A 24,846-nucleotide genomic window follows, 5' to 3' on the forward strand; every position below is an offset into this window, starting at 1 on the left:
CCTCTTTACCCTTTTCTGACCTTGGTTTCTCAGCAACTTGATCATCCTTTAAGGCTGCCTCCCCCTCAGGTTGATCATTGTCCTCAATGATCACATTGTTGTTCTCAATACCAGTTAACTCCTTGCCACTCCTCAGTGTTATGGCCTTGGCATATTCCTTGGGGTTGGGTTCTGGTTTTCCAGGTAGGTGACCTTGGTTCCTTGAGCTTGATGCCTGGTTTTGCTTCAGTTCCTTGATTTCCTGCTGCATAGTCTGTTGACCCTGAAGTAGTTGTTGCAGAATACCAACCATATCTGTACCCATCTGTGGCTGCTGTTGAACCATTGGTGGCTGAAACTGTTGTTGAACCGGCGCCTGCTGTTGGAACTGTGGTGGACCAAACCCTGGTGGTGCCTTTGGCTGCTGTGAAGTGTAACCAGTGCCCTGAAATGGTTGCTGTTGCTGACCAAAACTCTGATTCTGACCAAATTGATTCTTGGGTTGGAATGACCCTTGAAAGTTGTGCTTGGGAACAAAGTTCTTTGGAGCTTGAGAATTGGGATAGACCTGGTCTTGTGGGTTAGCTACATTGGTGTTCCTGTAAGAGAGGTTTGGATTGGCATTACCATACTGATATCTTTGGAACCTCTGATTCCCAATGTAGTTGAGCTCCTCTTGGGTAAGACCTTCTTCACTTATGTTCTCAAAAATTTGAGAAGGTTCCTCATACTCTCCAACAAAATGCATTGGCTTCTGAGTGGTGAATTTCAGCTTGTCCAATTCACTCCTCAACTCCTTAACTTCTCTGGTGAGCCTCTGTTCTGAGCTTGAACCTTCAGACCTATTTGATCTGTCATAGTCTTCACCATAAGTATCATTGCTCAATGCTAAGTTCTCCACTAGCTCTAAAGCAGCATGAATCTCTTTACCCAGAAAGTTCCCATTGGAAGCAGTATCCAGCTGGTTTCTAATCTTGGGAAGAGCTCCCCTATACAGTGTGCTGAGAAGAGAAGCCTCACTAAACCCATGGTGTGGGCATTGGTTTGTGTAGCTCCTGAATCTCTCATATGCTTCACCAAAACTTTCATTGCTGTGCTGAGTGAAGCTAGAGATTTGGTTTCTCAGTTTTGCAGTTCTTGAGGTGGAGAAGAACTTAGATAAGAAGGCTTGCTTGCATTGCTCCCAGGTTTGAATGGAGCCTCTTGGAAGATTCTTCTCCCATTGATGAGCTTTGTCACCAAGACTGAATGGGAATAGTCTTAGCTTAAAGCTGTCTTCTGAAACTCCATTAATCTTGGTCAGATCACACACCTTATCAAACTGGTCCAAGTGTTCCAAGGGATCTTCCATTGCTAACCCATGGAACTTTGAGTTCTGGACCATATTCAGCAATGATGCTTTCACTTCAAAGTTGTTGTTCTGCACAGGTGGTGCCTGAATACCAGCTCAATACTGATGAGCATTGGCCCTGTCATTTTCGCCAACATAGATTTGGGGTTGCTCATATCTTCTTTGTTGTGGTTGGAAAGGGTGGGGTTGGTGGTGCACCTGGTGTCTTTGTTGAACATTGGCCTGATGCCTCTGGTGATGAGCCTGAGCTTGTCCCTGGTGGACATAGGCTTGTTGGTGGTGCACCTGTTCCTGCTGAACATTGCCTTGGTGAAACCCCTGACCAATTCCAATACCAGCTCCCTGACCTTGAGCCTGTTGCTCCTGAACTGGTTGTTCCATATCTACCACGTGATCTCCTTGTTCTGCCATCTCAGTCTGATCAATGTGTCTACCACGTCTGTCTCTTCTCCTCCTTGGTACCAGAAGGTTGATGTTGTCGTTTAGAGGAAAAGGAGGACCGCAGCTTCTTGATCTAGACCTGGTGTTCATATACCTGAAATCACAAACAGAACTTGAAAGGAATCAGTAAAAACAAGAAAGTAAGCACTTGATCTCAAGAACAGATCAGAGCTTAATGCTAATCAAACCACAATTTGGCAACGGCGCCAATTGATAGATAGGACTTTTAAGGGTCTCAGGGCTATCAATCCCCTTGTCAATGTAGCACAAAGAGGTTTATCAATCCAGATGTGGTGTTAGACACTAAGCTATATGATCAAGTTCTTAATTCAAGCAAACAAGAATAGGTTTTGATTAATCTAGAGACAACTATAAACATAAACAGGTTTAAAGACAAATGACAATGACAAATGATGTGAATATGATATGATGGAGGCATGAGATTCTAGACATGATAGTTGGTTAGGGTGCCTTGGTGTTAAACTAGAAATGCTAATGACAATGATGAGACATGATTCAAATGATTAAGAACTCTAATCTAGGTTAATCCTCTCATGAAGGTATTAACCCCTATACTAATCCATTTTCAAACCAAATTCCCATTTGTGAAACATGAATCAATATGCATTAACAAACAGCTCTTAATGATCATTCAAGCATTTAACAAATCATTCCCATGATGAAAAATTACTTAAACCTCTAACACAACTCTTTCAGGAATTTCATCAAACACTTTTGGTGCATGAAATTCCCAGAATCTAGATCTCAAGTGATTATCAAGGATTTAGCATAGAGAACAGCTGTTTAGAGAGATGAATCAATGAATCTAGCCCTAAGCACTCCTAATCTAACACTTTAGCACCCTAACCTACACATCTAGAACCTCATTAAGGTGACTACTCACTAATCATACTAATCTCTCTTAAACTTTTGCAAGTTGAGTAGATTAGCATGATTAATGATGAGAAATGGAGATGGAGATGATAGATTCAAAAGAAAACAGCTTTAAACACCCAGATCTCCTTAAACTCTCTTGATTAAACACTCAAATAAAGATATTTCTCTTCTTAATGGAGTCTTTTCACCAAAGAGGCAAGAGACAAAGGGAATAAAACTTAGTTCTCCCCCAAAAAACCCTAAAAAGTATTTATACCTTCTTAAAAACGAACCGGGTCAGCCCGGAACAAACCGGGTCCTGACCCGGCTTTAATGGATAAAATGGGAAAAGCTGCGGGTCGGTTCAGTATGTCCCAGGCCGCACACCTAAGTCGCAGTAGATGAAGACTTGTCTTGTGAGGCTTGAATCGCCTTGTCGGAGCCGCACGCCTATCTAGGAGTAAATTGCGAGTGTTTCTGCGGCATGGTCTCCTTCCTCTCCAACTCGCAGGGCTGAGCCGGTTTCTGGGGGATGTAGAAACTGTGCGGGTTGGTCTCTATTGCACTTAGGTCGCAGGCTCAAGTCGGAGTGAATTCCGAGTGATCGTGCGGCATAGATCCAGGCACGGATGACCCGCATGCCTAAGTCGCACGATTGTGGACTTAGCATTTCTCTTGCTCGGGAGCTCCAGACCTCTTCCAGTGATAGTTTACCCGCACATTTCAACTCGCAGCATCAGCATTCAGGCGTTCATCTTCAGGCCTGCGGGTTAACCAAGTCGCAAGACCATCTCGCAGCATCCAGAGCAGCTTAGATCACTTCGCATTCCGGAGAGTGTAACTCCTGTGATACTTGTCCGAATTGAATGATTTCGGTTGCAGAAGACAGAGGACTCATTTATCTCCAACTTTTGTGAAGGAAGTTTCAGTGCTTGGGAGGTGGAAGGCTTCCTGGAGGGCACATCTTTGCAGTGCATGTATACGACCAGAGAGAGGCGTCTAGACATGTGTCCATTCCGGAGGCCGTATCTTCCTGCTCATAGATCCGAATTGAATGCTCTTGGACGTTCTGGAAAGAAGACTCAAATGTCTCTGATTCTCATGAAGGACCCGGAAGCTGAATCGGCCTGGAAGTGCACCGTCCTTCGCATCCTTCAGAACTGATCTGCTCGGTCCGGAATACCTGCGAGACAGGGGTTTCTTCCGACGAGCTTATCTCTCTGCTCACGCGTCCGAATTCTACGATTCCAATTTCTATGAGACCGTGCTTCAATGCTCTCCAACTTCTATGAAGGACCCGCCATCTGAATCGGACCGGAAGGCTCCCCGGACAGGTGATTTCTGAGACTCGTTCGCACCCGGAGATTTTGGCCGATATACTTAATTCGCGGTACGTGAAAATGGCCGGTAAAGCTTCCCGCGGTACATGAAAATGGCCGGTAAAACCTTCCTGGCCAGCGAGAATGGCCGATAACCTCCATAGACTCAAGTTTTCCACTTTTTCAAGCTCTGCTCACCATTCCACCTCCTGGATTCATCTTTTCAGCTCCATAATCACCTGATAGACACTCAAAACATGCAAAGACTCATTGGGACCTAATGCATCTCCTAAGTTCTAAAACAAACCCTAGGGACCTAAAATACATGAAATAAAACATGATTTGGAATGATTTATGCAACCTAAATGATGCAAATTATGAACATATCAGAAAGAAGACTCAGATATATTCAACTTTTGTGAAGGATCCTTCACCGCTTGGGAAGTGGAACGTTCCCTGGAGGGCTCATCTTCGCAGTGCACTGACACGGCCAGAAAGAGGCTTCTAGACATGCGTCCATTCCAGAAACGTTATCTTCTTGCTCATAGCTCCAAATTGAATGGTCTCAAACGTTCTGGAAATAGGACTCAAATATCTCAAATCTTGATGAAAGCCCTGTAGACTGAATCGGTCTGGAAGTGCATCGTCCTTTGCATTCTTCAGAGCTCATCGGGTTGGTCCAAAACGGTAGCGAGACCGGCGTGCCTTCCGACGAGCTTAACTCTCTGCTCACGCCTCCAAATCCTATGGTTCTACCTGCTCTGGAACCGTGATCCAATCCTTTCCAACTTTGATGAAGCACCCGACAAATGAATCGACCGGAAAAACCTTCAGGTAACGCGATTTCTGAGATGTGTCTGTATCCAGAAATTTTGGCCGAGAAACCTTAGCAGCGGTACGTGTTTTGGCCGAGAGGCTCACTCGCGGTACATGAAAATTGCCGAGAAAAGTTGCCTGCGGTACGTGAGAATCGCCGAGAACCTCCAAAACCCATTTCACCATCTTTCAAGTCCTGATCGCCATTTCTCTTCCTGGTTACACCTTTTCAACTCCAAATAGCTCCAAATACACCTGATAAACGCTCCAAACATGTAAAGGCTCATTGGGACCTAATGCAACTCCTAAGGCCTAAAACAACACCTAAGGACCTAATATGCATGAGAAAATACATGATTTGGAATGAAATGTACAACCTAAATGATGCAAATTATGAACATATCAATCTCACAATTGGTATCAGAGTGTCAGGTTAGCCAACCGGTCTGACCCAGGTTGTGTCTTGGGACGTTGGAATTCGGGGAGAATTGTGACATCCCAATTTCTGGTATATGTGAAAAGGCTTATAAGAATTGATTTGGCTACCTATGTCATCAAAGTGCACTTACCTGTTCCGGTCAAGTGTCTTGAGAGAACTCCAGAGTTAAGCATGCTTATGCTGGAGCAATCTCAGGATGGGTGACCTACCGGAAAGTAGTATGTGGTACCGTGCAAGTGAGGACTAAGCACAAGGAAAGATCACGTGGAGATGGCAGGGACAGTAGACAACTCTTACGAGTCTCCCAGACCAACGACTCCTGACCGTCGGACAGGAGTGGGCCCATGGGCTTAGAAAGAGGCCAACCATCGGACAGTGGTGGGCCAACGGGGCTAGAGAAAAAAGATGTTGGGCTCACTGGTAGGGGCGCTTGGTGGGCCAACAAACCTAGAGCGAGGACGTTGGGCCCCAGATTATACGGCGTTGGGCTGGTAGGGGCGATTAGGGGCGTTCAGAGTTGATAGCCAATCTAGATGAAAGGGGGATTCGGGGTCTCATGGATTTGATAGCCGGTCCGTCTGGTTCCCGGTTAGGGAAGAAGGGAGCGTAGTCTGACACTAAACCTCTAGATGTGATCATTGATCAGGATGCTTTCAGTGCTTAATTCATGATGCTAAGAAAACAATGCAACACTTGCAATTTTTTAGTGTAGACTTCCAATTCAGATTAATTCATTCCCATGGCAGAAATCTATTTGCAAATTACTTAATCAAGACTAATTCCCATTAGTAAATAAGCAATTAACAAGCATAAGGTTCCACGTCTAATATGACCAAACAGCCTCTTTGTGCATCAACATAAGAGCTAAGAAAGACTGAATCTTATGCAGAAAGATAAAGCAAGCATCACATGATCTCAAATTCCAATCAACTTAGAACTCAAAGCAAGACCATTTCTTTCCCAAGACAATGATCACTATACTAATCAGCATTCAAACCTAACTCTTATTAGTGGTAATGATGATCAATATGTATTAATAAACAGTTCTAATATGTTATTTATGCTTCAAACAAACATTCCCATGGCATTTAAAACATAAACCCTTAAGGTAGCTCATTCAGACATTTCATCAAACACCTTGTGGGTGGAGAAATGCCTAAGTTCTAGACCAGAGTGATTATCAAAGTTCTACCATGAAGAGCCGCTAACTAAGGAAAGGAAATGATGATCTAGAACCTAAACATCATAAATCAAACATCAAAGCACCCTAATCTACACACCTAGAAGCTTAAAAGAAGACTACTCACTAATCATGCTTAACACACCTAATCTTTTGCAAGAGATGATGTAAATATGATAAGGAGCAAAGATAAGATGATGAGATGATAAGAAACAGCTTTAGATTGATTAATTCCTTCAGATATCTCTTAACAAACTCGTTTTTGACTAAACGGGAAAAGAAACTAAAGAGAGAATGAAAAGATGTATTAGGGTTTTTCCCAAAAAACTATATATAGCAAGGGTTTTGGGACGGGTCAGCCCAGGACAAACTAGGGACTGACCCGGCTCAGTTGGGTCTTGAGCCTGATGTGCGAGATGGTTCCACTTCATGTCGAACTCGCACATCCAAGTCGCACAACTTTTTGGACTTAGCCAAATTTTATTCTGGAAGCCCCTACCCTGCTCAGTGTCTCCTTACACACATCTCTAAAGTCGCAGCTTGCTTCCAGAGTATGAACATTCATGGGTACGCGTTTACCAAGTCGCACACCCAAGTCGCATCATATCTCATTTTCTCGGACCACTCCGCGTTAAAGGCAGCATAACTCCTGCAATACTGGTCCAAATGGCTTCATTCAAACCCCAGTGGAACGGCAGCTCAATTATCTATAATGGTTATGAAGAGTGCAAGTGCATCCGGGAAATGGAAGGGTTGCCGGACGGCTGATCTTTGCAGTAAACAGGAACGATCCTAAGAAGGCTTATAAAACCGTGTTCATTCCGAAAACGTTATCTCCCAGATCACAGCTCAAAATCGTGTGATCTCAAGTGTTCTGGACTCAAAGCTATTGAATCTTGATAAAGGCCCCGAAATGAATCAGAGAGGAAGAGCATCGTCCTGCATAATCATTGAAACACATCAAATCGGTCTAGAATGCAAGCAAGACATGCATGTATAACTCTCAGCTTACTGATCCGAACCCAATAATTCAAACTTTTCTGGAACCACGACACAATCCTCTCCAATGTTCATGAAGAGCCCGGCAGCTGAATCGGACGGCAAGACTCCCCAGACAGACAATCTTTCAAACGTATCGGATTGCTCCGGAATGGATGCGAAACAGATCTGTCTTCCAGGGGGCGTATCTTTCAGACCACTGCTCCAAATGCATTTATTATAACTCTTCTGGAACTTTGATTCAATGATCTTGATCTTTTCTGAAGACTCTGGGAGCTGAATCGGCAAGCAAGACCTTCCGGTAACGTCATTTCTGAGATGTATCTGCACCCGAGATTTTTGGCCGAGAAGCTTAAGCAACCAGTACGTGTTTTGGCCGAGAATCCTACCCGCGATATGGGTCTTAGCCAAGAAACACCGACCAGCAGTACCGGTGTTTTCCGAGAATCCTGCCCTTTTTCACCATTTTTGATCATTTTAACTCCATTTCTTCATATGGTTTACATTTTCCACTCCAAATAAGCTCCATAAGCACATGTTTAACGCTTCAAAACATGCAAAACTCTCTTGGACCTAATGCAATCTCCTAAGTCATAAAACAATGGCTAAAGACCTAAAATATATGCAAAAGAGACATGATTTGGACTTAAATATGTACAATAAATGATGCAATTTATGAATATATGAGAGAGATGGAATGAGAGAGAGGGAATGAGTTTGGGAGTTCACATTTCTTAAAGAGAGAGAGAGAGACTAATCATCAAAAGAGCTCAACTCATGGTCCTAGTTACTAACTCTAAATTGCAATACAAACTGGTGTACTCATAAAAACTAGCCATGCTCATCACCAAGTGAACCAAACTCAAGTGTCAACCTTCACAAGAATTCATAACTCCAGCCCTTTGACATTCATTTAAGTATCATGTGGATCATGCTCATGCAAATTATGTGAACTCATTTGGTTTATGGATGAGGTTATGAGACAAAGATGATCTCATTCAAAGCTTATGGGCTCAATGCAGCTCAAGGGATCACTCAGAAGGCTAAGGGTAAAAGGCAACTGATGCATACAAGAGTATAATCCCATATACCCAATGCCCCAAGTTGGTCTTTCACCTTAACTCTACACCCATGAAGAACACTCCTAAACTACCCTTCTCTTAAGGCATCCATTGCCTTCTCAACCCACTTCTCACTTCACTCTCATTCTTTTCCTCACCAGGGGATTCATCTTTTCATTCTCAAAACTCAGGCTTTTGGGGTTTAAACCTTTCACTTAGCTCTTTCTTACATAGCATTGTGTAGCTCTTTTCTTTTCTCTTTAAACACTTGAGCCTTTTTGGCTTATTTTCTTTTCTTTTCACTTAGAGGCTAGACCTTTTCTTTTCAAAACACAAGAGCTTTCTTTCTTTAAACAACAAACCCCAAACCGATTTCTTTTCTTTTCCATCCCCTGGTTCTCATCTCAAACTCTCTCTTTTCCACTCAGTGTTTCCCAAGATCACATCCTAGCCTACTCTAGACTCATGATGCAGAGCTAGATCTACATGAAACTCTACTCTTGTCGCCCTAAACCCAACACTTTCTGTCAAGTTTATTCAGAAAAAGGCCTCACATCATCTCTCACTAAAGTGTTTTAGGCTTCAAGGAAGGTTTGGTTCAAGCCAGGGAACTGACTCAAAATGAGAGAACAGCTATTTGAGCTAGCAAAGTGATAACACCGTATTTTGACCACTTTTATGGATCGTTTTAAAATACTTTTCTATGTTTTTAATTGCTTTCAAGTACTTTTATTACATTTTCTACTATTTATAGTTCCAAGACTCTTCTCAGAAAACTTAGGGAAAAGCTTAACAAAATGGATAGAAGACCAGATTTTCAGCTCAGCGTCAAACCGTCAGAAGTTCACCCCCGATTGAAGTCCTTCTCACCGTCTGATCCAGCTCAAATTTGGAGATCTCAAATATGGAAGTATCAGCTTTCCAGCACACTTTACAGCTTGGCAATCCAACGGTTCAATCAAAAGATACGCGAAGAGCAAGATGTCCCGTAAACCAGCCGGCAAGCATTTCCACCCACGGCCAACATCCATTTCACCACGGTCAGAGGCTTTCCAACCGCGGCCAAGCACCCATTCCCCGCGGCCATGCACTTCCCAACCGCGGCCAGCCAACTCCGAGTTAGAAGGCCCATTTCTGAAGCCCAAATCATTTTCTCTGCCTTAATTCTGGAACCCTAGACACCAGAGAGCATTGGAGACTATAAATACTTATCATTTAGGTCGTTTTTAAGAGAGACGAAATACTTTACAATAAATTTTACTTTAAACTTTTGTTTTTAGGTTTTGGGGAGAGAGAGATTTGTCTCTTGAACCCTTGTTCTTTTTAATACTATATTTTTGATTTCGTTCATCATGTCTGAGTAGTTTTATTGTTGGGTCTAAGGGATTTTTGATGGGGATACATATGTTCGATGAGGATTCCATGAGCTATTGAAGCCGAATCTTAGAACTTTTTTTCTGAATTTATTGTTACTGCATCAGAGTAGCGTCATGAACTACAATCTGATCCAGATGCTTGGTAACACGAAAGTGTTCATCCGGTGTCAAATCTAATTTGGGAGAGCAAAACAAACATAGGAGTGGAAACCTACCTAGGGCGATTTGTGAATGCTGTAAGTCTTAAACATAATGCATCTTTTCTCTTCTAGGGCCAGAGTGGAAACCTACTGGTCAGGGTTGCGAGAGATAGTTTTCTATGATCACAACAGTGGCGTATTCATACGTTCGTGACTCTAGTTCAAAAAGTTTAAGCTAAGATCTTATCAAATTTACTCTCTAGCAATGTTTTGAATAGTTTGTACCCCAGAGAAAACTTCCCTGAAACGCAGCGCCTTCTTTTCTATAGATTTACATCGATTTTATTTCAAGCTTTAGTTCACCATTTTCATTCTCTTAATCGATTTTCATTTAAGCAATTAGGTTTAGCCATATTTCTCGTTTTTTGTTGATTTCATTAAGTTTAGTTATTAGGTCATTTTAATTCCCGTATTTTCTCGTTAAGATTAGTTTTTACGTTTTAAAGACACCACCAAAACCCCTACAAAAATTGTCTGGTTCTAGACCTCCTTACTTTATATTTCTTTCAAAGGCTTTTGCAGGAAAGATCCTCCTTACCTGTGGATTCGATCCCTGAGTACTACAATCGATCAGCTGTGCACTTGCGGCTATTGATATCATTTAGGGTAAAACTTGACACCCTCACGCAGATACACATCACAAAGAGTGGTAAAAAGGGATAAGAGAGCTCAAATATTTTGTGGTACCCATGAGCTGACAATGACATGCACAAACATGATAATTAGATTGTCAAGTTATGGTTTTCACTTTAAACAAGGCTGGAGTTAATCACAACTTGATCCAACTAACACAGAAGTATTGAGACACTAGTCTCAAGCATGGTTCACTCTTGATTTCATACCTTTTTTGCAAGCAATAGAGAACTAATAACTAGAGCCATGAATTCAAGTTCTTTAGATGATTCTCTCTCAAAAAAAAACTATCATTACTCCCATGCAAGTGATGCAATCTATATGATTATCCAACTAGACTCAATCCTAAAAATGTGAATGCAACTAAAATAAACATTTTTTGTGAAAAATTTTCAGATTTTTCAATTTTTTTGGTTTTTTCTATGCACTTAGATGCAGACTCAATATGCTAATCAAAATAAGAACAAGAGAAAACATGATTAGTAAACACAAAACCCCTCCCCCACACTTAAATAACACAGTCCCTTGTGTTATAAAAGCATGAGAAAGAGGAAAAATCAAATTCAAAATGCAATTGACAAATGAAAAATGCTGAATGCTCATTTACAAGTGTTTGGAGTGATACCTAGCTTGGTTTTAATGCAAAGGGGGAGTGAGTATCTGCACCGGATGAGGCTAGACATCACTGGAGATGGATTTGTCTTGGCCTGTACTCCTTTGTGCGAAATGGACTTGTCTTGGACCAACTCGCACACCCAAGTCGCACATAAACCTTGGCCCTCTTCAGCTGTGCGGCATGGACTGCTCTCCTTCCAACCTTGCACACCTAAATCGGCATGGACTGCTGCGACGTAGTCTTAGAAGACACCAACCCGCACACCCAAGTAGGTATAAATTGCGAACAACTGTGCTACTTGGTCCTTTCCTGAACCATCTCGCACAGCCATATAGCAGCACCAAATGAATGTGTGCGACGTGGTTCCTGTAAACCTGACTCGCACACCCATGGAGGTATGAATTGCGAGTATGTGTGCTACTTGGGACTTGTCTCTTCCTGTCTAGCACACCTAAGTTACACATAACAGCCTCTTCAAAGTCCTAGTGTGCGACATAGGTTGCTCATGAGCTGATCCGCAAGACCATCTCGGTCAGAAATGCGAGTCTATGTGCAAGATGGGACCTAGCTCTGACCATGTCGCACACCCAACTAACACACCGGACGTCTCACCAGTTCTCAAGCCTTAAGTCCTTTCTCAGCCTATTTTCAGACCCCTTTTCACTTTGCCTTGGACCACAGCATCCCTAAGTCACCTTAGACCTGAAAACACTTCTCAGAACCCATCAAAACATCCTAAAAACATAAAAAGAAAGAAAAGAAAAGATTTAAAAGATTATATACAAGGATAAGCTTGGGGTGTCTTCCAAGAGCACTTTGTTTTAAGTCACTAAGTTTGACTTTTCATACTTTTTTCTCAATGGGGGGAGGAGGAGCTTTGATGCTCCTTGTCTTGTCCATGAATTCAAGCATGAGGTCCTTGTTCATCATCTCTTGGAAACCAGATGACCCTTTGTCTATGAGCTCTTGTGTGAGGATTGCCCTGACTTTAGCAAAAGGTTTTGAACTTTCATTGCTTTGGACCTTGTATTCCACAGCTCCACCATCAAACTTCCATGGAGTAAGAGTTAAGACTTAAGAAGAGGACCCAAGAGTGACTGGTTTAGTGCTTGTTGGTTTCTTGTCTTGAGATCCTGAACCATTGCCTTTGTTGCTGATTATCTCCTTCTCACTTGGTGTAGGAGATAGAGATTCCAAGCAAGCTTCATCATCACTAAAGAAATCCCCTTCAAACTCAAGATCAGGTCTTGCTAAAGATTCTTTCTTCTTCTCAACAGATGCAAGGGGTTGAGCTTCTTATATATTCCCAATACTCCCCACATACTTCATCTCATAGTGTTTCAACTCATCAGAATCATCAGGCTTAACTTCACAAAACCCAGCAAGAGGAGACTTAAGAGGATAAGATACTTCATCATCTACCTTAGTAAGCACCACTATTTGAGTATCAAAGTCCATCTTAGCTCCAGTGGTATTCAAAAGGAGTTCCAAACAAGAGAGGAAGCTCTTTGGTCTTCTTCATCTTAATTACCACAAAATCAGTTGGAACTATGCATTCACCAATCTTTAGTAGGTAATCTTCAAAAATTCCATATGGCTTCTTTGAAGATGAATCTCCAAAGGTAATTGAGATGGGGTGATGCTTTAGAGTCTTGATCCCAAGGCTCTCCATCATGTCTAGAGACATTACACTGATACTTGATCCAGAGTCACATAAAGCATTATCCACTTTCAAGGTTCCAAGAGAGCATGAGATGGAGAACTTTCCTGGATTACCTAGCTTTGGGATAGTTTTGGGTGTCACCCTTGTTGAAACAGTGCTAGAGACTCCATCAGATGTCCTTCCTTAAATCATTTTCTGATCCTTTCCTTCAGCAATCTCAGAATCATTCTTTTTCATATCAAAACAAGCTGCCTCCCCACCTTCTTTCTCAATGTCCTCATTGAGATCACAGAACAGGAACTATAACTCATCTATGATGGCGTCCTCATCATCTTTTGTTAGGCATTTTTCACTTGAGACATTTCCATGGAGAAGATCCTAAATTTCTTGGACAGCTGCATGATTATCATCATTTGAGAGGATTGCATTGCAGTATTCAAGTTGATGTGCAATTGATGTCCCAGATTTTCACTTAGCAATTAGGTTTAGCCGTTTTTCTCATTTTTAGTCGTTTTCGTTTAGTTTAGTTATTAGGTCATTTTAATTCACGTACTTTCTCTTTAAGATTAGTTTTTACGTTTAAAAGACACCACCAAAACCCTCACAAAAATCGTCTGGTTTTAGACTTTCTTACTTTATATTTCTTTCGAAGGCTTTTGCAGAAAAGATCCTCCTTCCCTGTGGATTCGATCCCTAAGTAATACAATCGATCAGCTGTGCACTTGCGGCTATTGATTTCATTTAGGGTAAAACTTGACAACCCCCAGCGCAGACCACATCAAGTTTTTGGCGCCGTTGCCGGGGAAGGCACGCGTTTTCTTTTCCGCAAAACCCTAATAAATGTTGGTAAATCGACTCTATAACCCTTTTTCTGCATATATTTATTTTTTCGGTTATTTTGTTTCCATTCCCGAAGCCATGGATCCTATAAATCGAAATCCCTACTATGAGGGACGTTTTCAACACTCCTCAAGCCACCTGACGCAGAGAAAAGCAATACCTACGCGATCTCTACGAAAAAGTTCGAACCGAATACTACAGAACGTTCCTGAACGAGCCTTACGTGCCTCCAACGGTAAACCCTAGACCTCCTGTTCGTCGTCTGCCTCACCAAGATGAAAACGTCCAGCTCAGTCACCGATTGAGACAGCTATAAACGGTGGTCATGCACTTAATCGCAGTTCAAGTCACATCAAGAACCGCCCTTCACGAGAAAATAGACAACATGTCGACTCACTTTAACAAAAAGCTTGAAGATCTTTCTGCTCAAGTTAAAAACATCGAGACTCAAGCAAATAAGGATGCTGAGACTATCAAAGAGAGGATAGAAGCAGTAGAAGGACAAGTCGGAGAGAACAAAGTCAGCATTCGCAAAGCGAGTGGAAACATCCGCACCTTAGAGATCAAGCTCGATGAAGCAGAAGAAACTATTAATGACCATAACAACCAAACCTACTCGTACGTGGAAGAAATTTGGGATGGAGTACATAAGGTTCGAGAGAAAGCAGACGAAATCGACTCAACCGTGGACAAAGTAGTCTATGCCCTTGATGAAGTCGAAGAGAAAGTCGAAAAGCTTATGCAAGGACGTGAAATGAATGGTTCGACGCTTCCCATCGAAGATCTTGACCTAAAAGAAGTAGAGTTGGAAGATCCAAAAATCAGTTTAGATGGCAAAGGAGAAGACGAAACAGCTGAACCATCTCGGAGTCTCTCTCCCGCGATCGCGACTCCCGTGACCGTGGCCAACAACCCTCCGGCCGCGGTCGCGAGCCTCCTACCCGCGGCTAACAACCCTCCTCCAGCGGTCGTGCATCCTCCACCCGCGGCAAACTGTCGGTCAGATTCACTTCACCTTTTTTCTATTCTTACAGGTCAGTGTTCATTTGATGCACCTTTTGGGAGGGTCAAGACTCCTTTTCTGGAGCAAACGGATTACGCCATAAGCTCCAAAACATCTAAAGAAGAAGATGAGGTACTTCCTGGTAACATAGTCTTAGCATATGAAGATGAATATGAAGGGAAATATCTCGAGGACGAAGACTATCATCTGGTAACATAATCTTAGCATACGAAGATGAATATGAAGGCAATCCAGACAAATAGGTGGAATTAGGAGCACCAATCTCTAGGGAAAGACTCATTGAATTCAACAAGTTTGTGAAATCGATCCCTCTTTATACAGGTTTCAATGATATATGGCATCTTGGTTGTTTGCAAGTTTTCTTTAGGTACAGCAAGGAGACAAAAGAGGATATCAGAACCTACTTTGGGAGAGCCAGACGCCTAACCTTTCCCAGGACATCACCTAATGCTGCAATTTATTCAATTCCCCTTCAAAGACATGTAGAATGTAGCCAATACACCAACAAAATCAGCAAAGAGAAGCTCGATGAGTTCAATGAAGTGGTTCGAAATTTACCTGAAGGAATCACCTTTGCCAGAGCTTGCAAGGACTTCATGATAGGCCACTACTTCTGTAAGAGCAAGGAATCAATCCCTGAAATAGAAGACTTGTTCAATCATGCCAGAAGAGATAAACCTGTTCGAACACTTCACAAAATCGAAGGTGCAGGTCAGTTTCTCATCTCTTGTTCTATTAGAGGAGAAATGTTTAAAAACGTGCTTTGTGATTCTGGAGCTTGTCTTAACATGATGTCCAAGGCAATTTCTTTGAGACTTGGTATTAAGCACCTGCGCAGGACTAGAGAAAAGATTAGTCTAGCTGATGATTCCAATGCAACACCTCAAAGAATAGCTCATGACATTCCTTTGAGAATAGGAGATTGCATTGTGCCTGTCGACTTCTACATTGTCAAAACAAGAGACGTAACACATCCAGCGATTCTCGGATGGTCTTTTCTAGCAACTTCCGGAGCTATAATGGACTGGCCAAACCGGAGGATTTTGCTTGCTAATATCGACAAAGTCGTCTTCACAGAAACTGTCTCATACAACAGCAAAGCAGGAAAACGTTCTGCAACAGAAGAGTTTGAAGCAAAACTTTGGAGTGACGAAGAACCTGCTAGGAAAAACAAGGAGATGTCGAAAAAGACTTGTCTCAGGACAAGGTCTTCTTCATTGGACTAAGCCACGTCCAACACCAAAGTCGAGCTAAACGACTTAAAACAGAAGCGCTTAAAGGGAGGCAACCCATTTAGGTATTGTTTTCTTTAAAATTTTTCTTTCTTTTTCTATTGATCTTTTTATTTTTTTTTAGTTTCAGGTGTTTCTTATAAAACAAAAAAGCCAAAAAAAAAAAAAAAAACCGAAAAGACTAAAAAGAAGGATGGTCCCTGACTGCTCGGCCAGCAGGAACCAAGCAGAAGCAGGAAACATGCCGGATATAAGCCCATGCGGTCGAAGGCATTCTGAACGCGGGAAACAGCCCTTCGACTGCGGCCACATCTTTTTGGCTGCGGTCGCGTCTTTCTGACCGCGGCCGAGCACCACTTCACCGCGGTCGCGTGACCTCTGACCACGGCAGATGGTTGTTGAGATGAAACCCGACCCCAAATCACCCACTTCACCTCATTCCACCTCACCAAGCCCCACTCCACCTCATTCATCAGTTTCCACCACCTTCATCACCACCTATCACCTTCCCAAACCTCTTCGAATGAATCCGGTTTATCTCCACCAGCATCCCCGATCCAAGTAAGTTCTCTTTGGCCTTACCAATTCGATTATCTATGCATTTTTCTCATCCAATCTCGACTTGTTTCACACTGAGGACAGTGTGATTTAAGTCTGGGGGGGATTTCATCCCTGTCTAACCACTTTTCTTTCATGGGTCTTCCATTATCTACACTTTTTGCATTTTCCTTAAAGTTTTTCAAAATCCATTTTCAAAACAAAATATATTTTAAAGGGAATGGTGAACATGAATCAATGATAGTTGACTGTGTGCTTATAGACTGTTCCTAGTGACATGCTAATTCATGATTAAGGACTAGACTAGGCGGTAGCTAAGCACATTTGAAATGAAGTACCCCAGAAGAATTTGAATGATTTTGATTTAGATGAAGGAATACACTAGCTCTGTTTTATTTGGACTTAATTTGGACTTAATTCTCTCATTGAAACATAAGACCATAGAAACGAATCATACAATCAGGACTCCTTTATCCTTTTTACCACTCTCTGTTGATACTGCTAGGGTTGACTTTGCGGCTTCATGTTTTAAATCTATAACCCTAGATATCTGCAAATGCGCAGGAGTGCGTTGTAGTACTTAGGGTGTCGATCCACAGAGAATCCTCGCTTTACCTGCAGAGCCTTAGAACCAGAATTAGTAAACGAAGTTTAAGACAAAAAACAGGTTTTGGATAGGTTGTGCGATTTCTATATATGTATTTTAAAAAGGGATTTGAAAAGGTTTCGAAAAGAGTTTTAAAAAGGGTTTTAAAAAGGGTTTTGAAAACTAGAAGTTAATAAATCGATAATAAATCTAAAGGATGAACAAAGCTCTTAATATTGATCCTAGTAAATTCTTAGAACTCGAGTCACGGACATATGAATATGCCACTTTCGTGATCATAGACTACTATCTCTCGCAACCCTGACCAGTAGGTTTCCACTCTGGCTCTGGAAGGGAAAAGATGCAATATTACTTAAGACTCGTCAACATTCACAGCTCGCCCATAGGTAGGTTTCCACTCCTATGGTTGATCTGCTCTTCTCAAACTAGATCTGGCCCTGGATGAATACTTTCGCAACACCAAGGACCTAGATCAGTCTCTAGTTCGTGACACTAGATCCATGCTTTAAATATAAGTTTAGAAGAAAGATTTCTAGAATTCGGCTTTGGTTTATCTCGCGAAGATCCCTACCGAACATAGTCGATTCCCTTCGATCGAGCCATTAAACTCATACCTCATCATTCCAAAACGTGAATAAAGTAAATAGAAGAGACGTGCATAGATTAATAAGAAGAAAGAAGTAGAGAAAAAGAAACAAGGAGATGAAGAAGATGAAAACGAAATCCTTTAAACAACTAATCAAATATGAAGAAGATGAAAACGAAATTGAAAGATGCATAAGAGTATAAATCGAATTAAAATAAAGGTAGAACATAAAGAGGGTTCAAGAGAAATCTCTATCTCCCTAAACTAAGAACTAAGAACATAAGAACATAAAAACCCTAGATAAACTAAATTTGGTGGCTCCCAAAAGGGATTCTTCTGAGGCACACGAAAATAGGTCTCCAAAGATACATATTTATAGGTCTACAACTCTCTCCAGTCGTCCTTAGGGTTTTCTATGAAGAGAAGACGAATTGGGCTTGAAACGGGGTCATGGGCCAGCCTTTTAGTCGGCCCTGGTCGCGAGGCTTCTGACCGCGGTGAATTGGGGTTCGGCCGCGGCAAGAGACTCGTAACCGCGGTCGAGAGTGTGTTCCCTGCGGTCGTGGCTCCTGGACCCGCGGAGAATGGTCTTTGAGGTTGAATCTTCATTTTGTGCTTGCTTCCTTCCCGAAACTGCAGAACTTGTCTTCAGTGCATCAAGGAGATCCACAGATCTAACCATTGGATTGCCTTCAAACCAATTGCATTTGCAAGCTAGTTGTATCCTTTATATAATGTCGATATGTGGAGATGATCTGACGGTGAGAAGGTCTTCATCGGATGTGAAACTTCTGACGGCCCGAATTTATCCAAAACGATCTTTTGCTCCAAAGTGCACACCTTTGCCTTGATTACCGGAAAAAGTCTTGGAACTACAAATACTAGAAAACCATACTTAAAACACTTGAAAAAGATCCACAAAAATGGTCAAAATACGGTGTTATCAACTCCCCCAGACTTAAACCTTTGTTTGTCCTCAAACAAAGCAAGATCTAAGCTTAGAAGAAGCCTTTAACTGAAATCATAGGAAACTAAAAATTCTCAGAAACCATACTCCTAGACCACATTAATTAATCATAATGCATCAATTTGGGTGTAGCCTAGAGAATTCTCACCAAAATACAAGCATAACTAGTCCTTTGATCCGTAATGCAAAAATCTACACACTTACACCTAACTTCCAGTCAACTAGCTCTTAACATTCACTAAAAGTTTCAGTGGTTCTCATCAAAAGAAAGGTAAACAAGGCAATCAAGTCTAGGTATTCAAAGGGGTTTTTAGGGGTGAGGTCTTAAGTGTTTAGGATTACCTTAATTTCTGAAGAAACAGGATATTATGCAAAACTGCAAGAGAGGATGGAGCAGTTGTGATATGATCCTAGGTGAGGATCAAGCCCTGGATTACTCTCCAACGGTTGTGATCTCAATGTCAAGCGACTAAATGAATTGCGGAATGAAGTGAAGGATAATGAAGTTGTGAAATATGGAATTTTCGGAGTGAAACAAGTAAGTTTAGTGTTGGGATAGATGATAGATTTGGTGGCAAAGGCCTTGATACTTCTAAGAGATATGGAAGTTCTCTTAGAATATCAACATAATTGGTTAGTTTGTAAGGCAAGGATAAAGATCCGAATACACTTAACAAACTATGATCAAACGATTTCAGAGAAAGAGATTAATAGAAAAGGGTTTGATAGATTGAAAAGAAGGACAAAGGGTCATACATATAGGGTCTTGAAACACTTGGGAAATAATAAAGATAGCTAAGACGCCTTAAAGATACAACGACTAAGACATAGACTAGTTTGAATTTGAAAACAGGCTCCTCTTTTCCTTGATCGAATCTGGTGAACGAAATGGGCTAAGTTTTAATCAAGAGGCCTTTTGTATTAGTGTTGTGAACAAGCCTCATTAAAAACCTTGTTTGGAAAACCCAATTGGGACAAAACCAAACAAAGGAAAAAAGAGCACAAGTCACAACACCTCTCTTGATGAACTCTTAAGTGGCTTGTATCACAACCAGTGTAGTTGGAATAGCACACTTAAGATTGCCCTGAATGGTGTATAATACCTTGTGAAAAGCTTGCTTGAACTTCATTGCTCTTGATCTTGTCATTGGACCAATCGAAAGATGCAAGTTTTTATCTTCGTCTATACTTGTTTCCTCAGGTTTTAATTGCTCTTGGTCTTCATTCGATTCTAGCTCAGGCTCTCCTTGTTCTCCATCAGTCTCCTCAGTTCCTAAGCTGGTCTTGTTCATATCATCCTCTCCCACTTGAAAAGGATTTGTCCTCAAATCTGTATCTTCTGCAAGAAAAGGAACTAAGTCAGAAACATTGAAGCTCGAACTCACAGAATACTTACCTTGAAGGTCCAGCTGGTAAGCATTATCGTTGATCTTCTTGATGATCTTGAAGGGTCCATCGATTTGCGGCATAAGCTTAGATTTTCTTTTATTGGGAAATTTGCCTTTCCTTAAGTAAATCCACACCATGTCTCCTTCTTCAAAGACCATTTCCTTTCGGTTCTTGTTAGCATGCTTGGCATAGTACTTAGTCTTGTTCTCAATGTTGATAGCGCCTTTTCATGGATCCTTTTCACTAGCTCTGCCTTTTTCTTTGCATCCAAGCTAACTCTTTAACTCAAAGGTAAAGGCATTAGATCCAAAGGTGAAGTGGGATTGAACCCATAAACGATTTCAAATGGGGAAAACTGGGATGCAGAATGCTTAGCATGATTATAAGCGAATTCTACATGTGGTAAACATTCTTCCCAAGTTTTAAGGTTCTTTTTAATCAATGCACACAACAAGGTAGACAAAGTTCTATTAACTACTTCAGTTTGACAATCTGATTGCGGATAACATGTGGTAGAGAAAAGCAGTTTAGTCCCTAACTTAGACCAGAGAGTTTTCCAAAAGAAACTAAGGAACTTAGTATCTCTATCAGAAACTATAGTTTTAGGCATGCCATGCAATCTTACGATATCTCTAAACCCAGTAAATTCAACGACTGGGAATCCTTGTATTTCTACCTCGAGATGAACGATCTCACCGTCAGCAACTCTGACATCCCAACTCAATCGGAGTGGAAGATTCCGATTGGTAGATTAGATGATCTTGTACTTAGTTAAGTTCCGACTTTGTTGCTTGCTAATTTTACTTCGTTTCATCTTCGCAGGTCGTCATCTCCCAAGTCTTATTCTCAATTCCGGGCTTACTTCTGAGTTCGAAGCAGCCTTCAGCGAAGCCGGTAAACGTCGTTGGCCTGAGGTGTGGGAAGAGATTCTCCAACGCCGATCTAAGAAAGCAGGTTTGATCATCAAGTTTATTTTCATGCTCTTATAGTGAGTTTACTCCGAACTCATCCTTGACATATTTTTATTGCAGATTCTGTCCGAGAACCGAAACCGCGGAAGCCAAAAGCTCGAGCTAACAAGCCGCGAGCTGCTTCAAGACGAAAAGCAACTAAATCGCGAGCCCAACAAAGTCGAGCTGCCAGGATGCTCTCATTGGACGAAATCCCAACTCTCTTTGACGAAGAGGAACCGAACGTGGCTGATCCGACCCTTATCCCTGCTACCAAAGAGACCAACGAGCAGCCGGAGGAATTGCCGCCTGCTGCGAACTCACCTGACCAAGCCGGTCAGAAGAAGCTGAAGAAGAAGAAGTCTTCAAAAAAGATTAAGAAGATCGAAGATTCTTCCCGAGCGCAGGATGCAGCTATCGAGCTCGAGCCACCTACAATCGCGACGTCGGACCTCGTAATTCCTCGCGACCAGGCTGAAGCTTCTAACTCTCGGAAGAGGCAGATGAGAGACCAAGCCGAAGGCTCTCTAGGGCCAGAGCCAGCCAAACGGACCAAGGTGTGTTTTGATTACGACGAAGAGGGTCCTTTTGAGGAGAACGTCGACGCTTGCACCAATCTTTACCACAAGATCTCCTCTGACGCGCCGAGTCTTCCGGCTATCTCCGAGCTCCGGTTCCCAAACTTGTACAAGGGGATTCCTCGCACAACTGCCGTGGTACTTCCTCTATTCCTTTTCTTTATTATTATTTTTTTTTTTGTAAGTACGAGTTCTAACCCATGTTTTATTTTTGGTAGCTCGCCAGCCAGACCAACACTCTGGTTGCCGCGTACGAGGTAGCTCTCTATGACGAGCAAGTTAGGGTTGCTGAGCTCGAGGAAAGGGTCTCCAAAGCAGAAGAGCGCCTTGCCACCGAGCTCCAAATCAACGACACTCTCCACTCTTCGGTTGATTTATTAAAGCAAGGGAGTTCTGAGCTAAAAGTGGTGAGAAAGGAGCTCACCGAGGCCCAGAGCATGCTTGTTCAGGAGTTCGAGAAAGATCGAGAACGGCTGCGGGATCTGGTATCGCACTGGAAGAGTCGCGCTAAGAGCGTTCACGCGAAGGCTTGCGAGCGCTTAGAGAAAGTCATCCGGAGCTTAGACGATGCTGATCGGGCTCGTAAGCCATACCTGGTGGTCAACCAGCTCACTGGAGTTCTCGGCTTCATCAAGCAGCCATCGAGGCAAAGCATGCCAAGGCATTGGAGGACTTCCGTTCGGTCGATGCTTGCGTTCTCACTGAAGAGGATAAGCGGATGTCTCCTTTTGCTGAAGAGGATGACGCACCGGCTGTGAATGTGACCCAAAGTTATCAGGATCCAGTGATAGGTGAACAGTTCGGTTCGAACGAAGACATACTCAATGCTGGTCAGGCTGCTACTTCGAAGACCGCCTAATCTCTCTCTTTTTTTTTTTTTTGTCTTTTTAATCGAACTCAACTCCCCTTTCATGGGTTATTTTAGTAATTTTTATGTTTTTCTGAACCCTTGGTGGGTTCCTTTTGAACTTATTTGCCTCTCGGGAGGCTTTTAATTATATGCTCGTTCTTCTTCTCTCTTGTCTTGATAACTTAGAAAAATCTTTCAAGTAGTAGATCGGCTACTTACTTGAACTTTGACTTTATTTTTGTCGGTAATTTAGACAAATCTTTCAAGTACTAGATCGATACATAGCAAATGACGTTCGAACATAATTTTTATCTTTCGATATCGAATTGCGATAATTCGGCTTACGATTTGCGAGTGTTGTGAACTCGGCTTATGGTGCGAATCTGAGGAGTTCGGCTTATTCTGCGAGCATTTGAGCTCGGCCTGGGGAACCCAAGTGTATCGTTTCGTACTGGAAGAGTGAATTAATTCGAACTCCTGTAAATGCAAGAAACGAGTTCAAGGTTTTTCTAAGTCGAACCTAACTATGCGAGATGTGCTCGGCTTATTGTTCTTGGTGACTTAGAAATTCAACTGCGGGACTGGGCCCGGCTTGTGATATGTGGCTTAACCACGACACCATGTGGGTGCTCGCGAGACGAATCTCGGCTTTTAAGTTTGCATTCATGTGGAATGCTATCGAACAACTGGCCAGGAAGTCGATGTAAGAACATGGAGTTCGGTACCTTGTGATTTCCGAACTAGAACTTGGACATATTTGACTTAATAAAATTATATTGATGTTATAGCTGGACTCGGTAACGAGCTGCCTACGTACCCTTTAAAGGGATCAAGCCATTCGTAGTTCTAAGTACAAAAGTGTTTTTTGCTCCGACTCAGTAGTTCGGAGGCTTTTTTTTTATTTTTTATTTATATTTTTTTTTTTGCGAAGCTCGTAACGAACTAGTAGTAGTATCGTTTGAGATGCATTGAGTTCCAAGATCGCGGGATCGGAGTTCCATCTAACTTCATGAGTTGATAAACGCCGGGCTTAACAACCTTCATCACTTGGTATGGTCCTTCCCAGTTTGCACCAAATTTTCCTGGGTTCTTCTCTTCTGTGTTTTGATAAACTTTGCGAAGTACGAGATCGCCATCTTCAAAGTGACGGCCTTTAACCTTTTTGTTGTAGTAGCGAGCTGCCAGTTGCTGGTAGTTCTGTATCCGGAGCAATGCTCGTTCGCGATGTTCTTCAACTAAGTCCAGTGCGTCAATCATCATGTCGTTATTCGCGTCGGGTTGCTGGGTAAGCATAGTTTGGCGAATACTTGGGACGTTGAGTTCGGCTGGACACATAGCTTCTGTGCCATATGCAAGGAAGAATGATGACTGACCGGTCGAACGTCGTGGTGTAGTTCGGTGAGACCACAAGACGCCATCAAGTTCGTCCGCCCAAGTTCCCTTAGCGGTATCGAGTCGTTTCTTCAGTCCATCAATAATGGTCTTGTTTGTGGCTTTGGCTTGTCCGTTTCCTTGCGGGTATCGCGGGGTAGAGAAACTTAGTCGGATCTTCCACTTGGCACAAAAATCTGTGAATATGATCGAAGTGAATTGGGTTCCGTTGTCCGTAACGATCTCGTACGGGACTCCGTGTCGGCAGATTATGAACTTCCACACAAACTTCTTGACATCTATTCCATGAATCTCGGGGTATGCTTCGGCTTCGACCCATTTGGTGAAGTAATCCGTGACGACCAGAACATATTGCTTCGGAGTCGTAGATCGGCGAAAAGGACCGATGATGTCCATTGCCCAGCGAATGAAAGGATATGGAGCGGTCGAGGTCATCAAGGGCTTGGTGGGAAGATTGATCATCGGGCCGTGACGTTGGCACTTCTCGCAGCATGCTGTATACGTTCTAAGTCTTGAACGCCAAAGACCGAGCTCCGGAGTGATTTCCTCCGTCGCCTTCATGAACCTTCTGCATTACTTCCATGATGTCATTGCCGTCAACGCAAGTCAAGAGTACACCGGACGCATCCCATCTGAGAAGAGTACCCTTAATGACCACGTATCGAGCTGCGCGGGCTTTTAAGCGCCGAGCTGCCCATTTATCTGCTGGGACGGTTACGTCTCCGATGTATCCCACAATCTCTAAGGTCCAATCTTCAGGCTCGTCTTCTCCTTCGGCTTCGATATCGATTGGAACGTGTTGACCCTCGGTCTCGTCCTCGAGATCCGAATTATTATCGGGTTGTTCGTCCGTGTTGCTGTCGAGATCGGTGACGACTTCTCTGGGTTTCGTCTTCCGGGTGAGGGGTGGAGCGAGATTGGGTT

At 42.6% G+C, this 24,846-nt stretch overlaps 1 non-coding gene across 1 annotated transcript; it reads left to right on the forward strand.

The window, feature by feature from the left end:
• The first annotated feature begins 1,001 nt into the window (after positions 1 to 1,001).
• On the forward strand, positions 1,002 to 1,108 carry LOC112082385. Its single transcript, XR_002897050.1, has one exon. It is a non-coding gene; the product is annotated as a small nucleolar RNA R71 (small nucleolar RNA).
• The last annotated feature ends 23,738 nt before the right edge of the window (positions 1,109 to 24,846 follow it).

The sequence above is a fragment of the Eutrema salsugineum genome, unplaced genomic scaffold (genome assembly GCF_000478725.1).
Source record: "Eutrema salsugineum unplaced genomic scaffold, Eutsalg1_0 scaffold_8, whole genome shotgun sequence".
In the NCBI taxonomy this organism is placed as follows: domain Eukaryota; kingdom Viridiplantae; phylum Streptophyta; class Magnoliopsida; order Brassicales; family Brassicaceae; genus Eutrema; species Eutrema salsugineum.